This window comes from Alligator mississippiensis, chromosome 5 (genome assembly GCF_030867095.1).
Source record: "Alligator mississippiensis isolate rAllMis1 chromosome 5, rAllMis1, whole genome shotgun sequence".
NCBI classification, from domain to species: domain Eukaryota; kingdom Metazoa; phylum Chordata; order Crocodylia; family Alligatoridae; genus Alligator; species Alligator mississippiensis.
Window position 1 is genome coordinate 152,017,027 of NC_081828.1, and position 18,789 is coordinate 152,035,815.

At 40.6% G+C, this 18,789-nt stretch overlaps 1 long non-coding RNA gene across 1 annotated transcript in view; it reads right to left on the reverse strand.

The window, feature by feature from the left end:
- LOC109285800 (uncharacterized) overlaps positions 1 to 18,789 on the reverse strand; it is a 69,587-nt gene that overhangs the window by 12,105 nt on the left and 38,693 nt on the right. The window contains exon 2 of the long non-coding RNA XR_002093651.2: positions 2,095 to 2,224. This is a non-coding gene — a long non-coding RNA (uncharacterized LOC109285800). The remainder of the gene's footprint in view (positions 1 to 2,094; positions 2,225 to 18,789) is intronic.

Genomic DNA, 18,789 nt, shown 5'->3' on the forward strand with positions numbered 1-18,789 from the left:
GGGGAGTAGGACAGAGCCAAGCTTGGCTCATCCAAAGGGTGTGGGGGGGGGCATGTGCCCCACCAGATTTGTGCACAGAGTGGATGTGGGCTGCTTGCTGTGAACTTGGAGCTCTCTGCTCTGCTGCCTTTCCCTTGGGAGTCCTGCACTGGCCACATTCCCCTGCCCACGCAGCAGCAGTGTGGGGGGGGGGAAGTTATGCCTCCCACTGCTGGGGGGGGGGGCATGCAGTTGGCGTGGGGCTCCTGGGGCAAAGGCAGCAGAATGGAAAACCCTGAGCCCACAGAAGGCAGTCTCCATCTGCCCACTCCCCACTTGGCTCTGGTCCACTTAAAAGTGTCCTGCACTTAAAAATGGTGGTGGTGGCGCTTAAACTAAAGCTCATTCAATGAGCTTCAGTTCAAGTGCCCCCACCACCATTTTTAAGTTCCAGGACACTGATGCATGTGATGCAGGAAGTTGTAGAGCTCACCTATATATTTATTTATTTATTTGTTTGTTTGTTTGTTTGTTTGTTTGTTTTTAAGTAAATTGGTTATCTGATTGGCATTGGCCAATATGGTTGGTTAATAATTGGCTATCGGTATTTGCCAAGAAAATCTTTATCAGTGCACTCCTAGTTTAGACAATCTCCTTGTTTTCCAAAAGTTGTTAGAGGTGCACATGTAGCGTGGTCCAGTGAGCCAACAAAATACAATTTTCATATGCATCCCTGTGAGACTCAGTGAGGCACAATGCAAAAATGTTGGTGGGATACAAATATCAGTATTGCTGTTATATATTCCTCCCTGCATTTTCTCTAAATGCTTACTTCTCTTTCAACCCCTTCTCTCTATTTTTCCCCTCACCTCTTTACTTTGACCTAGTTTTTTCTCCTTTAGGATTTCTTTTTGGTTCTTATCTTGCATTTATAAATAATCTTTGTGCTAGCAGACAACAGGCATAATTGCTAGGGTCTAAGCTGTGCCTTTATCCAATCATTTTGTTGTAGGCAGTGGTGCCATTACTTCAAAGGAAGCATCAGTAAGTACTCTGCAGATACATTTGGTTGCATATGAAAGAGTAATCTATGATGCTCCTTTAAAGAGTACAGCATATCTCACCAGCTGTCCTGCAAACCCAGCTAGCTCTTCTCATTACTGGTTGGTATATGAAAGACGATTCCTTATCCCCAGAAGTGGGGAATCTCTCTCTTGCTTTCCCTTTATGCAGCCCACTCAAAACTGGGAGGCACATCAAGGACCAACCATTTAGCAAACTGCAGCAACAGGTTCAACTTCTTTGCTTTGCATTAAAGGGAAACATAACATCTTAACTCAAACCCAGTTGACTACATAGTTAGGACCTTACAATACACATATTTAGGACCTTACAATACATACCAAATTACTCTTATCAATGGTTCCACAGAAACCCCTGTGTAGTAAGGAACTACTCACGGTGTGCATTGACTCAAGACACTTTACTGTACACTAAATCAAATTATGGCACAGTAAGCATCACTGTCTACACATGCAGACCCTTACTGCACAGTAATTTGCTCTACTCAGCAGTTAATGTGCTACCTGCAGGTGCAAATGCAGGTAGCAAATTAACTGCTGAGTAGTTACTATGCAATAAGGCATGTGTAGACAGCTAACCAGGAGCAAATTTGCTCCTGGTCATCCAGGCAGCAGGGAGCAGGAGATTGCTCCCTGCCCTGGGAGCTGCCTGCTGGCAGGGTGGGCTCTGGAGGTGCAGCCCAAGCTGGGACAATGTCCTCCTGCCCCAGCATCATGGAGTTTCTGGCCCTGGCCCTGGCCCTGGGTCTGCAATCTTGATCATGATCACAATAGTGATTGCGAAACTAGGGCTGGGAGCTCCCTGCTGGGCAGGGGAACATTGTCCCAGCCTGGGTTCCACAACCAGAGCCCGTGCCAGCAGCAGGAAGCTCGGGCAGGGAACAATCTCCCAGCCCCCACCCAGAAACAGCTATCTCCTGGTCCTGTGCTCCCTGCCAGCCCTTGGCTAAGCACCCAGAGGGAGACTGGAGGTCCCCCTGGCTGTTGCAGAGGGGCAAGCAGCATAGGAGCAAATCTGCTCCCAAATACTCACTCAAATTTCCGAGGAGTAAACCCATCCAGCAGCATTTACACATGTAGATGTGCCTGGTGTTAATAAAAGTGCCAGATGAAGTCCTTCGTTATTCTTATTGGCCTTCCCAATAAGTAAAGCACTTCGATTCCTGCAAAAAGAGAGACATTTTCCATAATGAGGGTTGGTTTCACTTTGCAGCCACTGCCAGAATTAAAATGCTTTTATGTTAGAGTAGGGGTGCTCAACCTTCTAGCCCCAGGGGCCAGGTAGGTGTCATGGAGCCAATCTGTGAGCCAGATCCCATGGGCAGTGTCAGTCTGCAGGCTGGATCCAGTGTGGAGTCAGTCAGCTGGTGTGATCTGAAAACCACAGCAATTCATGATTCCACTACTCTCCAACTACCAAATTTTTAGATGCATGTAGAGACCTGAGGGCCGCATTCAGCCTGTGGGCTGAAGGTTGAGCACCACTGTGTTAGAGCATAGCTTTGCTGAATTGGTCCATCATCCATCAGCCAAGGTACTTCCTGGATAAGGAAGCCTGATATATCAATGGTGGGAAAGTCACTATGCTTTGTGGACCCAACTGGTAAATACACTGCAGAAGAAAGACTATTCATGCAAGCTATTTAATTCTTTTACACCGAAGTCAGTTCCTACATCAGTGAACAAAATATACAACAGGAGGCAACAAACTTTAAACTGGTCATTTTGTCCCTGCTAAAACTTAAGAAAATTGTGAATATATGGAGCTAAAAGTTCTTTGGCAATTTTACAAGAAAGTGAAAACCAAATAATTGTTTGGTGCTTTTTAAATTCTTGGCAAGAGTTTGATCCTTCCCTCAGCTATCAAAAAAAATGTTAGCATACTTTTAAAAGTTTCATTATTTAACTCTACAGATAAATCTTTTCTTCTATTGCTTCAGCCGCGACATTTACTTTTTCTCATTATAGAAATTGTATGTTACTTTGTCTGGGAAAAAAGTGGAACTATTAAGTATAAAAAATGTATACTCCAAATATTTATAAAATTACTCCTTCTAGATGTAAAAGAGTTGTTCGTGCTTAAGGCAGAATTTGCTATTCATGGTGGTTTTGCTTCTCTCTTGTTTCCTGCCAAGCTTAGACTAATTAAAGACCAAAAGTATTATACTTTTTTGATTATGACCATGCAACTGCTTTCCTTGCTTCTCAAATTAAAAACAAGGATGATAGTTCTATGCTTGTGATATTGATCCAACAGATTATTAGGTTTTTGAGGCAGTTGCCTGTAACTAAATATCTATTTAATGATTATTCTTATGCCAATCTGAGCAATAATAATTACCGTCAGATTAAAACTACAGGGATAGAGCTTTGTATAAATTATTTTTTTTCTCAACAGTTTTATGAGAAATCTTTCTAGAAAAGACGATACTATGAATTATTTATATTTACTTTTATAATATTTTCCTTAACATTTAGTCCCTTATTATGAATTAATCTGAATTATTAATTGATACATTAAAAGCATATACACTCTACCAATCCCACTAGAGGAGTACTACATTTTTTATGTAAACTGTGAAAGCAATACTTGCAAGGAATGGTACAGAAGCTGGTACATGACTGTCCTGGAAGAATTTCATTTTAGAATGGATATTTCCAAAAACAGCACCACAGCACAACTGTTGAGGAAACGTAAGGTAGACTTTTTTCCTGTTGCAGCATGTGGTAAATGATTTCAAGAACAGAGCTAAATTCTTCACTCTGTGACACCAAGGTAACCCTACTGAAGTCAGCGGAGTTGCAGTGATGAAATAGATGTAAAAACATGACCCAAAATGTCCAGTATAAAGCAAATTTGTTTCTCTGGATGAAGGTAATTTGCCCTCCCATGCAGCAGGATATTTATGAACTATTTTATTCCTACTTACACTCTGTTTCGGGGCTGATATAGGACATAGGACTTTTGAGGACCCTCTGCACTGGGTGAATTTCATCTCCCTGAACAAATATTTTGGATAACGTCCATAGCTGACCAATGCAGCAACTGGCAGAGAACTAAACTTTAAGATCTTTCTATGTTAATCTAGGTCAAGAGGGTCAGGAACTGGTACAAGATTGTACACACTTTTATTTTAATTTTCTCTAAACCCACTCACAAAGGCACAGCAAACTTAAAAGCTATTTTAGACAACAGAAGATTCTCCAAACATGTGAATGCATTTATAGTAAAGCCATTATTGTTATCATTACCTCTTCTGAAATTCTACCGTGACCACAATGTTTTTATTTTTTTATTAGCTCTCTACAAATAGAATGCAAATTCCAGCATATTCACTAATCAATATTTTCTCCTTCAGTACTCTGAGAAAATAAGGGTATTCAAATGATGTCTCTTTAAATGCCTTAGGAGAATGCCTAAGGCATCTTAAATGCCTAAAATGCTAATCTGAAAACAAAAATATAACACTCATCCTCCCACCCTGCCCCCAATCGCTCATGCAGTTTCATTGCACGGTAGGTAATTTTCCACACAGAGATGACCAACTTCTGAGATAAAACTTATCAAGACTTAAGGGAAAATGTAAGATATCCATAAAAGTTATCAATTTATCCCTTCCAAACACTGCAAAATATTTTCACTATTAGAAAGATAGAAAGTACATGTTTTATTTCATGCATAGAGGCATAAGGCAAAATCATCCATTTACTTAAGTGGGTTTGGGATCAGGTAAGCCAGCCTTTCTCTAGACTTGGCCCATATAAGTCTCTTCAGTTTAGTAAAGAGGATTTTCCTATCTGATTATATCACAATAGCTTAGAGTTATTTTCCCTTCCACTTATATGGTTACAGGTTTATGGTCAGAGCCAGATTATCAAAAGACTTTGCCTCTAGTTTAGATACCTAAATAAAGTGACCAGATTTTCAAAAGCACTCAAGAATCCTGCAGTTCCCTGCTTTCTCATGGCTGCTGCTGGGTGCTGAGAGCTTTTAATAACTTGCCTTTAAAAGCATTCTAATTAGTGGCCTAACAGCATGCAACTATTTCAAATTGGTTATGATTGAAATTTCATGACCAGGTTGTCCCTTCTCATAGAGGAAACATATGAATAAGGTAGAAAAGTTCAAGGAATGCAGTGACGGTTGCCTCATCTGGACCTCTTCTGCAGATCCAGAAGCATCTGAACAAAAAGTTTATCTGACATCTCCCAAACTCCCTGATCTCACAGCCTTTGAAAGTACAATAACAGCTGAAGCAGCAGTAACAGCAGCTTCAAGTTAAAAGTTAATTCAAAGAAAATCTGTTTTAGGGCTCAATTTAGAACATATATATATATATGGTAGATTTTATTTTTACCTGGGGTGAATGGTCAGATACATAATAACCAGAGACATAACAAGCCATTTCTGCACCCTGGGCACTAGTGGAAGCTGCTACCAGCAATGGCAGTTGCTGCCAATTTTGTACCCCCTCTAAGTCAGCACCTGCCCCATTTGCCCACCCCTAGTTAAGCTACTCAGTAGTTTGACATAATATATATATTCAGATTAACAAAAGATCTGATAAAATAATATTAAATCTCAAAGACTATATCAATTTTTGGACACATTGGACATATCTGAGTGTGATAAAAAGGATCATTGACTGTAAATTCATGGAAATGTCCAAACTAAAAAGCATTGGCAGTAACATGGGAATAACCAACATCAAAACACAATATGCAATAAAATATCCAAAATTCTGATTACCATCTGACAGATGACCCAACAGCACAAATCTGAAATATCATAAATTTGGTAAGATCAGTTTGAGCATATCACCTTGCCAAAATATCCTTGTATTAATAAGAGAGCTGAAGAAAGCTAGTCAGAAAAATATTTTGAAGAATGCTACCCATGATAACAAAGATCCACAGCTATCTCTGTTAGATCTTAGCAATATAACTTAACAATAAAACATTGACTTTCCTGGCACAGATAGAAATAAGCAGATGAACAATGACTCTACTTCCCACAAGGCTTCAATTACTTAAACCTAACAAAAAAAAGTCTTGGGAACCTACCCAAATCATGATTACATGAATTTCACAGAAATCATCAAATTGAGTGATCTCCACAAAATCTGCAGAAAAAACATGCTAAAAATAAAATGCTAACCCCCAGTGGGCAGCCAGCCCTGGAGAATGGCAGAGGGAGGCAGCCGGCATAAAGGTGAACAGGCAAGATGGCTGCTGTCCCTGCTCCTCACCACTGATTGGCTGAGAAGGCTGCCTGTCATGCAGCCCCACCACTCTCCAGCAGTCAGTGCTGGGGAGGGCAGGGTCACTGCGGCCCCTCAGAGGTGTGGAGGGGCCCTGAACACAATAAGCCCTCGAAAATGGCAGCTAGCCGCCTCCATGACTTGGGTAGACCCCTACACGTTTATACATACAACTAGAAGAATAAGTGTCATAGTTTTAGCATTGAGTCAATTCAGCAAATGAAATAGTGTAATACTAGTAGTTTAGAGACGGTGCTAATGAATGTTCTAATCATATGACCATATTATCTGTCAGGTGTTTCCAGAAAGCAGAATAGACTCAGACTGATCAGCAGGTTCAAATAAGTAAAAGCATTTTGTATTCTTTCCGGCCAGCCTACTGAATTACTGTACTAAATATTACACCAGAGAATAGGAAATGTTGCCTCAGTGAAGGAACTGTTATCTATTATTTGTCCAAAACAAAAGAGTGACATCCATCAGTGAACCTGCACAGAATGATCTGGTCCTTAGTAAATGTTGTGCTTTTGAAGCTTTGCTTGTGCTTGGGTTGCAAAGCAACCCAATTTTTAGTGGCCCCAGTTCTGCCCTTGGAAATACAGATAGCTCTCACTGATTTTAGGAGTACTGTACATGCGTATACAGAAGCAGAATTTTTCCCTCTCGGTGTGTCTGTGCTCCTGCTACTTGTCTAAAGTGGTAATTTTGAAGAGAACAAATCTATGCATACAAGTCAATAAATAAACAAGAAAGATCTTTTTGGGGTCTAAGATAACTAGCTTCTGTTTTATATAATGCCCCTTGAAATTTTAAACATTTTTGAAGGCTGGTGTCTCTCCTTTAGAATTCTGCAACTAAATGCTATATTCGCTATGCATTAGCTGGGCACCTGACATGGGGGTGGTCCCAATCTGTCTCATTTCCCAGACTAGCATAAACTAAAAATGTTACAGAAGCAATGTGTTGAATTCTCAGGAAGGATTATAGAAAGAGGGTTGTCCTGTACAGTGATGCATCTACTCAAGAAAGAACTTGAAACCATGACAAGGAGGATGGCAACAGAGACAGAAGAGTTAAAAAGTGAAATGTTAAAAAGTGGTGAAAACTGATAGAGGCTGAGGAAGCTAACCGGGTTCCAGTGAGGATATTAGAAATCTTTAGGGGGAAACAAACAGGAAAAAAATATCAAGAATCTGATTTAGACCAATGAAAATAGGAAATTCAGCTAAGAGGCTGACAATCTGTTATGTGTTCATCACTCTGCATAGGTATTTTAAAAGAATCAGGAAGGATAGCATGTCAGATTCTGTTCATGCTGTAACACCCACACATAGCACAGTGGCTAAACGCTGGAGTATTGTAGCTTAATTTTGTCTGAATCAGTCCAAACATGTACTTCTGCAATGTACTTTTGCAAGTATTTTTTTAAATTTTTTACTAGAAAGGCCAGAGAAGGCAAATATAAGGGGAATTAAAACAGAAACATCTTAATATTCTATCAGGCCCCAATGGAATTGGTAGAGTATTCTCATTGACAGATCACTCAAAAGGCATTAGCATACCATCCTCTTGCCAGGATTTTACAATGCACTGACTTATTCCAACAAGTTCCGCCTCTCAGTGGGTGCATCTACATGAAATACTACTGTGTAGTGGTTACTGCACATTTATTTAGCACTTGTATAAACAAGTACTAAATAAATGCACAGTAACCGGAGTTACTGCACAGTAGCACCAGTGAACTCCTTTTTTTTGTGACGCTTCTGCACAGTAGCCTAATTCTGTGGCAGCCTGGCATGGGTTTTGCCACGAGACACTACTGTGCAGTAGTACTCAACTACTGCACATTTAGCGTCTCATGTGGCTGTGCACAGTGTCTCATGCCATAAGAAAAGCATCCACTGTTCTTATGAACCATACCAACTAGGAGTTTTCAGGAGCCATTCATTTAACTGAATACCTACATACTGTGGTGCTTGAATTACAATAGTATCTCACTCTGCATTTCATACACAGCAGTTTAAAATTCTTTGGGATTTTCCTAATTTTATATTACAGACAAATGGCCCAACTTTTCAAAATGGCAGACTCCCTTTTTTCTCCACACTTTTGTGCTCACTGTTTAAGTACCTGATTACATACATACATTTGTCAGGTAAGTAGAGGTCTCATTAAAAAAAAAAAGACAGTAAGCAGTAGAAGAAAATAGAGGTGCAAATGTTGCTGTGCCGAACAGTACCTGTAAATGGGGGGCTAGGCCTCAGGTATTTAAATATACCCTAATATCTAAATCTTACTGTCAATTCCTGCTGATTTTTCAATTGTCTTCAGTCTGAAAAACAATTCTAGTGTGTATTCCATCTGTTTTTTACTTTCTGCCAGAAGTTTTGAACAAGAAGAAAAAGGGGGGAAACAATCCTCAGTCTGAGGTTTATTTTGTATAGTAAAAAATTGAACCTTACTTTTCCCATGTCACACATTCAGTTTTGCAATCATTAATAATAAAGAATTACAATCTTTCTTTTGTTTCTATTCAGGTGGCCAGTTGCATCTATGTCCCTTTCTGTGCTAAACATAACAAAAAAGGATGTCTCAGGGATAGGAACAGCATACACACTGTACACTCCCATTACAGCTAGACACTGTGGGTAGTTTATTTGATGAATTACACTGCATTAGAAGGGAAAATATCTTCTGTGAGGCCAGGGATAGGCTCAGACTGCTGATCTATGCCTTCGAGATAGACTAATGACAATAGGAACAGCTCAGTTTGCAAGAACCTCTCTTAGAAGGATAGCAGTTCAAATAAAAGAGCATTATCAGAATCTTTGTTTGCAGCAGGGTGCCATGAGTTAGCCTGGCTGATCAGTGGCTGACTGGATCAAAGGGATTTTCAAGAAAAGTTAAAGTAAACTTAAAAGACTTTGTTTTTATAAATTCTTTTTAATGCTGGTTCTAGTTCTAAATCAGGATCCTATCTTCAGTGTATTGGATCCACCATTTATACACATACACCAATAGGTTCTTCCCTGAAATGTTCTTCTACCTCAGGGAGGGGGTGAAATTAGAGGAAAGGGTCATTTATATTTTAGAGGAAAATATGAACTTCCATTGAAAAGGTGTTCTACAGTTAATACTAAAGAAAAAGGTGAGGGGTGTTCAAAATACAAAGTGTAACTACATATACCCACTGAATGGATTTTTTGTTTGTTTTTAAGACTAGGGAAACAACAAAAATAAAAGCAAAGTCTCCCTAGAGATCATAATTCTATGTAACAAAATAGTAGTGCATTATACAGAAAGCATGTTAATAACAATTACATAGCTATTTATACCACAGAAAACAAGAAGGAATAATGTTCATCCAGAGACATACTTGCCTTAGATTCCAAGTGTCATACATTTTTTCTTTTTATGGATTTAAAGAAAAATTATACAAACACAAATGGAATGTGTCTTAGTATAGTGTTTCCTTAGAATATTTTCTGGACTTTATTTACTGAAACCAAACTAGGTTCTGTTTTGGGGAAACCTAAGGAAATTGTTGCAATAGTGGAAATTGAACAAGTGTGTCTGAGTTTTTTGCAAACAACACACACAACTTTTGCCATCCAGGAAAATGGTATAACAGCAAGTCTACTGGCAAATCTAGCTAGGACATAATAAAACTGGAAAGTCAAGATCCAAAGCTGTGGCCAAGGAAAATTTAATGCAAAACACAAAGGAGTTGCAAAAGTTGCATTTGTGAGGCCAAAAAGCAGACTGGTATTGGTTATTGCCCACTGATATTTCTGAAGCACATAAGTTTCAAAGACACCACAATTTAGAATGAAAAGATTTTTGTCAATGATTGCACAACGGAAAGGTTTGGCACTGAAATATCTGCCTAGAACATTTGTATACATTTCTGTAGCTTCAATGATTTATGAGGTTTTTAAATAAGGAGTTTATTTTTCATCGTTGAGCTTTTCTTTTTTGTCTCTTCTTTATTGTATTGCTCCTCAACTGAGGATGTAAGGGTATTATTCACCACCGTCTTTATGTGATCATCACCTTTTTGGGGCAGAATCAAGAGAGTTATCTCAGTTTATGCTCAATACTTAAAACTACTCGATATCTGGAATACATAGCCAGTGAAACTCTCTCCACCTAGTGACATAGGATTAAACTCACAGAATCCAAATTGGTAGAGTTTGAGAAATATATACGACTTCATTACAAGGTGACTTATGTTTCAATGATCTATAGCAGGGGTGACCAAGATATGACCCATGAACTTGATCTGACCTGCAGAACTGTGTCATTTGGCTAGCAGAGCTTCTCATGCATCTTGGAACTTGGCAGCAGGGGAGTGATGGCAGCATTAGATGTCATGGCTCCCAGCAATTAATGCTGCCACTGCTTGTCCCATCACCAGGTTTTGAGACCCATAGGGAGCCCCATGGGTCAGATGACACAATTTCATGCACTGTATTGGGCCTGTGGACTGGCTTTACATGCCAAATCCAGCCCATGGACTAGTCCTGCACCACTTATCTGTCCCATAGGGTCAGGTGATGTGGTCACCACTGATCTACAGTATTAATGGCAATTAAATGTCAACTCTTCATTAAATCATACTGTGATCACCGGGCCTCGAACATCCAGTCATGTGCAGCCTTGGTCAGAGTGACCAGTGGTGTTCGCCCCACAGTCTCCGGTAAGCCATCGAGTAGGTGTTTGCTCCCAGAGTGGCCTCCCCCAATCTCACCTGCCATGACTTTGAATGATACCCCAGTGGTGGGGTGACTACTCAGGGTCCCTCAGTGGCGTGGGATCTGTCCGGCGGTCACCTGTAGGGCTCCACCTCCCCTACGCCCTGACCTTATGCCACACCTTGATGGGTCACTGGGTCTTCCTGCCCACGCTCCCACTCTTGATGAGTTGTGGTAGCCTTGCTAGCCCCCTCCCATCCAGGGCACAGGTTCCCAAGGCTGATTAGCTTAGTCCACCTAGGGTTGCTTGCGGTGGGTAATCCCAGCCTCAAAACCTATTCCCTCCAGGGCATGCTGCCTGATTAGTACCTTATACAAAAGGGCAAAGCCCATACAAGCCCTGCAGCAACTACCTTAGCCTTGTCATCTACACCTACCCCTCAACCCCTCCAAATGGGGAAGCACAAAGGAAAACACAAAATAATACTCTACTATGTTGTGGGAAATCTGTGCAGCCCCTTCCCTGGCCCCCACGTCAGAATGCCAGGTGCCTTACTCCCTAAGACCTCTCTAGGAACTGACCCCTACATGGGGCTGGGTACCCATGGCCTCTCACTCGGGTCGTCTCCCCCACTTTATCTGGCTCTTCCTGGGATATGGCCCTACTCCTCTTCTCTCTCTTCAGTGGCGTCACTATTTGGATGCCTCATGGCCCCTCTGTGTACTCCTGGTTGTTCCTTACGTCACAGGGAAAAACAGAAGGGAGGACCCCAAAATATGAGGGGGGAGCCCCAGGGACAGGAACCCTCAGAGGGGAATGAAAAAAAAAGCAAGGGTAAAGGGAGATACTTACCTGCAGTGGGACCCACGGCAAACCTGGAACCCAAAGAGGAATCTGTGAGCCTTGTCAGCCACGCCTTTATACAGCTGCGGCCGGCTGGTGATGTCAGCCACGATCGCCAGCCAGCGGAAATAACACAGGCCGCTGGCAAAGAGGGAGGGGGCAGACTGGTGCCGGCAGGAGCACCAGCAGGAGGTGTCTCTCCGAAGCTCCTGCGGGAGCAAAAGGAGCCGGAAGCTGCTTCCCCCAGAGGGGAAGGATTCTTCAGCGTACGCTGCAAGCCGGAGACTGCTGGCGGCAGCAAAAGGAGCCGTGAGCCAGAGGCGGCTCCTCATGACTGGGAACTCAGGCAAAAGGGCAGAGGGGCGCAGAAAGACCCCGACGCCAGTGGCTACAGCAGAGGGGCTGGAGAGGCCAGTGCAATTCCCAGCACCAGACCAGGTGGGACCATTGAGGGCACCAGGAGAGCTGAAGAGGCTCACCAGGTGGGAAACAGGAGACAAGGGCAGCATGAGGGGCTGCGAAATATGGCCCTCAGCGGAGTGGCGCTGATCCAGCAGGTGATGAGGGGACAGGCATCCACTGGAGGACCACAGGTGGCCAGGGGAAACAAAAGGCTGGGCAACAACGGAGAAGAATTCTGGTGGAGTCTGCGGGCTACTCCAGCCACATATAGGGCCTAACAGACCCGTAGTGTCAAGGGCAGGTTGTTAGTGACTAGGCAGAGGGAGCCTGGCAAGGGGGCAGTTGAGCCCCTCAGAGTGCATCAGTGATTCTTTTTGTATTTTGTTTCCCACTTTTGGAGGGGTTGAGGGTCAGAGCTCGTGGAGCCTGATTGTTACTTAAGCCTCAGGGGTTGGTTGTTCGCCTGAGGGAAAGGGTGACAGCCTGGTAGCCTGGGTAGGATACTGCAGGCTGCTTACGCTTTAGCAGGGAGGATCACCCCAGCAAAAGTAATCAGGGGCTCAACGGTTGGGAACCTGGCCAGGAGGACAGCTGTGACCTGTCAAGACTGGGTGTAAGGGCGAGGTAGAGGGGAGGTGGAGCCTCGCAGAAGACTGCTGGATAGACGTCCCGCCATCGAGAGACTCCCTGTGGTTGGACCTTCCACTGAAATAATATTCAAAGTCGTGGCAGGCGAGATTGAGGAAGACCACACCAGAAGCAAATACCTACTTGACGGACCACCGGGAACGGTAAGGCGAACACCATCGAACATCTGGGCCAGAGCCACACGTGACCAGATGTTCGAGTCCAGGCAGGCACACCTTACTTCGAGGGACGGCACCTTGGCTCTTTGCAGTCCTTCTGCTGTTCCTGCCTGGAGTCTCTCGAAGGGGAAGTTTCCTCCGCCTCCCAAATGTCCCCGATGCTGTCACCTGTTATGGTGTTGCTCATCACGTCCACCTCTCCACTCCCTTCCCTGTTGCTGCCTTTGCCGGCTGCAGGAGCTTCTTCTGGCTCGTCCTTCACTCTGACGAGCTGCTCCCTGCCACTGCTGCCATGGTCGGTATCAGGAGCCTCCTCCGGCTCTTCGTCTTCTCTGACGGACTGTCTTCCTCCCTCCCTGAGGGACTCGTGAGAGGCACCCTGTGGTGGTGCCCTCCTCAGGTCTGCTGCCTCTCTCCCCCATCTTCCCTGGTGGTTTGTTTTATTACTGCCGGCTGGTAATTCCCGGTGACATCACTGGCCAGCTCCAGCTGTATGAAGACACAGCTGATGAGCCACATGGGTTTCTTTCCTCTTTCCAGCTGCGCTGCGGTTCCTGCTGCAGGTAAGTGGGTTTTTTTGTTTATTTTTATGTTTATTTTCTCTTCCTCATGTAGATTTCATTCCCAGGGTTCCCCCTTTTTAGTTCAGGGTCCTTCCTCCCGCTCTCTCCCGGGACACATACCCAGTAGAACTGGGTATACCCCCAGTCACAAAGTCACCCCCAGTCACAAGGTCTGAGTACATATCTTCTACCAAAAGTGGGGATACATATGTTGTATATATAGAACCAACACATAGACACAGGAGAAAAGAAGAGAAATATTCCTGGAGATCTCCCATACAACCACATGCTACAAAAGCCCAAGCACTGTAGGATGAATGCAGCAAATGTACATAGTTTGTGGACATCTTCATCATTCACCATTGTTAACCTACCAAGTCCATGTATATTTCTTGTACCCATACAGAGTTGGGTACCACTGTGTACATGGAAATAAAGAACTCTCTTGCATGGATACTTCACAGCCCAGCTCCATCCTACAGCAGAAATATGACAGTTCTACTCTGTTTTGAATTATCTCTTGCCTCAAGAGGACCTTAAGTAGATTCTATTAGAAGTGCATATAAAATTGAATTTTTAAAAAGGCAGTTTTTAGTCACAATTTTAAAGGGTTTTTTAGGGCATTGAACAGAAACTTGGATAAAAAAAATTAAAAGTATTTTGCCACAACATTTTAAAAAATGGGCAAATTAATTTTTTTTTAATTGTTCATGGTGTCCTATTTCTATTATCACATTTTGATACTGAAAGTGGCCAACATACATATTAAGGACCTTTTCTCACAGAAGCAGGCATAGGCCCTAAATTATTTCAAAGGCAAACCAAACTAGGAAGTTTTTGTTGTGAGAAGGGCAAGTAACAATAAACAAAAGGAGGTACAGCTGGATGTCATTATGTCTCAAAAGAGGCTTATTCCATAGAAAACGTGACTATGAAATGATTATTTTTGTTCGGAAGGGTCCATCATATTTGGTGTTGTATTCTTTCAATGTTATAGTTAACTTTCTTGAATTTAGTTGTGGTGACATATGACAAAATGTCCCTTGGGATTAATCACATATTTTTAAAAGATGAGGCTTCGTTATATCTTTGTTCTTTGTATCTTGGCTTTTGTTAGCGCATTTTAATTAGGATCTGGTATCTGCAATAAACAGTAAACATAAAGAGCTTTGCAAAAATGTATTAGACTGTTTGTTTTCACACTCTAATGCATATTTGCACAATTTTACCATGAAAAAAGGAAAACATGCTAAGCTCTTGGGCTCTATCCCAAATGTCCTGGAATAGAATCTGGAAATTAGTAAGAATGCAACCAAACCACATAATATTTCAGCAATTAACCTAAGAAAAGAGGGTACATTCTCTATATGAAGGTAGTCTTTTGGAAGGCATTTGTGAAAGAAAGACGCTTCTAAAAAACACATACATATTACTATTTTAAATTTGGTTTAATTGTCTTTGATTTAGCAGAAGCTTAATAAATTCACTCAGGTTAGAAACTTTTGTTCCTTTCATTACAATGCGAAAAAAGGAATTATTCATCTCCTAGACCTGCTTCTTTTTTACAAATGATGTCCAAAATAAATCACAAATGAAAATGCAAGCTGAAATTCAGTGCAGCCTGAAGTATCCTAACAGTCACAAAGATCTCAAAAGTATATAGAAGAACTTTATGGGCAATCCAGGAATTTATTGGGTAAGAAAATTTACAGTGAGTAAGAATATCTATATTCCAATAACTAGGAATTTCAGATTTAATGGGTCTTTGTAGAAGGTCTTCATTATAGTTGTAAGTATACTCATTTAAAGAAGGTTCAGGGGATTAAAATTGTTTCTGTAAATACAATAGAACACTGTATTACAAAAGGAGAATAATAGAAAATGTCATTTGCCAAAGACAGATGCACTTTCATTTTAAAGTATTCCTATCAAACTCTATCAAAAACTTGAAAGGTTTAAAATGTGGCTCTTGTGAACACTTGTTATTGATATGACACCTTGATAGTTTTTGAACGTGACACAAAAGTCATAAAAGTATATAAGCAATTCTAAGGTGTAAAGTGATTTTTTTTCCAGAAAAGCTAGGCTTTAATGTGTTTCCAAATAAAACACAAGATTAAGTAATTTATTTTGTCATATGATTTATTTATGGGCTGAAACACTGTAAACAACAGATAAAAGATACAGACTCAGATGTCAAAGTAAAAGATGAAAATCATTACATTTTATTAGCAGAAGATATATAAAAATGCCAAAATGAACTGTAAAGAGAGGGAAAGTGTTATGCTCAGAGGTCCTGAGTCTGTGCTGCATTTGTTTTTCCCACCTCCCCTAAAGGGGAATAATAGCTCTGAATTTAATTAAAAATCTATTTTTTAAGATTAAAGTCATGAAAAAGTTAAAAGACTGGATCACAAAGAAGAGTTCTGCAAGGATCTCAGGGAATTTGAACTGATGAACTCCCGTATATTTTATTTTCTCTCAAATATTTGTGGGAGGATCACTAGAGCTGCATAGGAATTGTTAGTCTGGGATAAAAGCAAGGGTTTTATAAACCAATAAATTTTTCATTAGTTTTACATAAATTTTAGTAGCAATAGTTTAATTCCAGGCAAATTATTGCAATCAAAAGAATAGCTACTGAATGTAATATTAATTGGGGTATTTAGAGAGCTATTTTTAAAATACAATGTGATGCTTGGGATATTATTTCCTAAAGTTCTTCTTAGCATGTCAAGGTAAGAACAAGAACATGAAAACAAAAATAGTGGCTAAAAATAATTTTACAAACTTAAAAGGTTTAAGAGGTGTCAGAAAGTTCAGGTGGAATTTACAAAGATAGTAAAATTTATTTAGCATGTATGACTTTAGAATAATAGGTTTAAAGCAACATAAAATGAATTTTACTTTTTAAAATGCTCTCTTCCCATTATCTCAACCTACTAATGCCCCAGAAAAGGTCTGGAAGACCCACTTAGTCTTCCATCAGGCCTTGATAATCACTAAGCAGGATCTGGTGAGAGGTGAGAGAATATACTCTGCTATGAAACTCTCAGATCTATAGTGTCACCTGGAGAAAGGTAATGAGGAACCAAATCATGAAGTCCAAATTAACCTTTTCTATTTTCACCTAGAAATCAGTTCATTGTTACTGCATTCATGGAATCAGATATAATGTGCTTTTCAGAAAAATCACTGCACACAGTACACACAGCTCAAGTTTCTATTATATGCCATTGCTGAATATTTTCAAACATTCACCCACAAGCTAACAAAGTATAACTAGTCAGGTTATGAAAGAACATTCTACAATCTTCTTTTTTCCCAAATGCAATTGAATATAAGCTGTCTTGGCAACCATTGCCAGCATCCAGAAGTAGCTGAGCATCCAAAAAGACCATACTTCAGGTTGTGAACCTGAAGAACAAAGAGCAGAAGATATCTTTACACCAGATATCTATGTGTATCTATATAATCTCTGCCATTCCTCCCTCATTGTATTCATCTATTTACAGTAATACTAACATTAATTATTATTGATCTATTTTATTGAGTGTAAATGCTATATTAGCTTGATTCTGCAGCCAGTCCTCTGACAACATTTCCATTTTACCATGGTCAGAATGACAGAATTGCACTGAACGTGAGCTTGTCGGCCATGTCTATAGGGCTTGCCAGTGCCAAATGAAACTAAGAATATCTGAGATATGATGTCTAAATTTCTTGATCCTGACTTCAATGGAAATGCTGTGTGTGGAATGATGACAAGATTGGGCTCTCAGGCAAAAGCTCTGTAGAATGATACAAAGGAATGTAATTGTTCAAATTTTAAGGAGCAGTTTATCTAAATTGGGCTAAAGCCTCCACATCTCACTCATGCAAGTAGTCAGTAGATCAAGTTGTGAGTAAAGAAAATAGTTTTAAATTTATTATGGATAATTATACATTTGCTTGCTACATCTCTTTGAGACTCTTTCCTAGGTAACAACATACATTTTATTAATTGCAGCTAATTGACACTGGAGACTGTTTGCTAGCTTGTCACTCCCAAGATACAGAGAAATGTGTTGATCTCAGCTGAGATCCTAGTGGATATTTATCCATATTTCAAAGCCAGCATGCACTTTATTATCTTTACTCCAAAAAGGCTCAATTTCAAACAGAAGGAACGTTCCATATTTAGATACACACAAAGCTGTGTATGGAAACTTGCAAAGCTGGCTACATTCTGCTTAGTGCAAGCCACGCTATCTATCCCTCACTTTCATGAGCAATAAAATCATTATACACAAATTCTAATTCATGCAGTCAAAGAATTTCAACTTTGCCCTTTGATACTACAATTCATAATAACTTGGCCATTCCCACAGCAACAATTTTTTTAGTAGACTACTTGACGACCTTATTAAAGTTCATAATAACTCAGTTGATTTTTATGCAATTATGTAACATATTTTGGATGTAAAAGGAACACTCTGTTACTGTTCATTACCCACACAGTACTTTTTATTGATAACTTTACAAAATGCAGAACCTTCTTCATGCTATTCATCTCCTAAGAAGATGAACAAGGGGAAGAGGAAAAGCGAAGGAGTGAAAGGAACCGAGAAAATAAAAGCCATGAGAACACAAAGCTATAAATAATTTTTAAACTTCATTGTTTGATGCACCCTGAGATGCTTGGAAGTACAGCCATTTTCCCTATGAACATTATCCTCTGTTTGCCAAACATTTTAATTTGTTGTTTTTCTAGCACTGAAGAAGCCAGCGTAGCTTTACCTTTTCCTTGCATTTCTGTTGGTGTGTTAAATTCATACTATTATATTTGTAAAAGTGTCAGCAGCAATGTGCAAAGCTCTGGAAACACAGTTGCATACTAGAAAATTACCATGTAGTCCACCTATTGGTTTTCCTTTGCATAAAAGACACGTTGCTTGTTAATTACATACCACAGTACATAGAACAGAGGGAAGTCAGGCAGACAGTGAACACATTGAGCCATATCAATGTGGCATGTAAAAGGAATGTAGAGTGAAAAGATGCACCAAAAATCTCTTCCCAATATTAAGCACCCCATGTCTCCATCAAGTGTAGGTGATTTTGCAATATGAACAGAAATCAATTGGCATTGTTTTAGTGATAGGGGCAGTTTCCAATA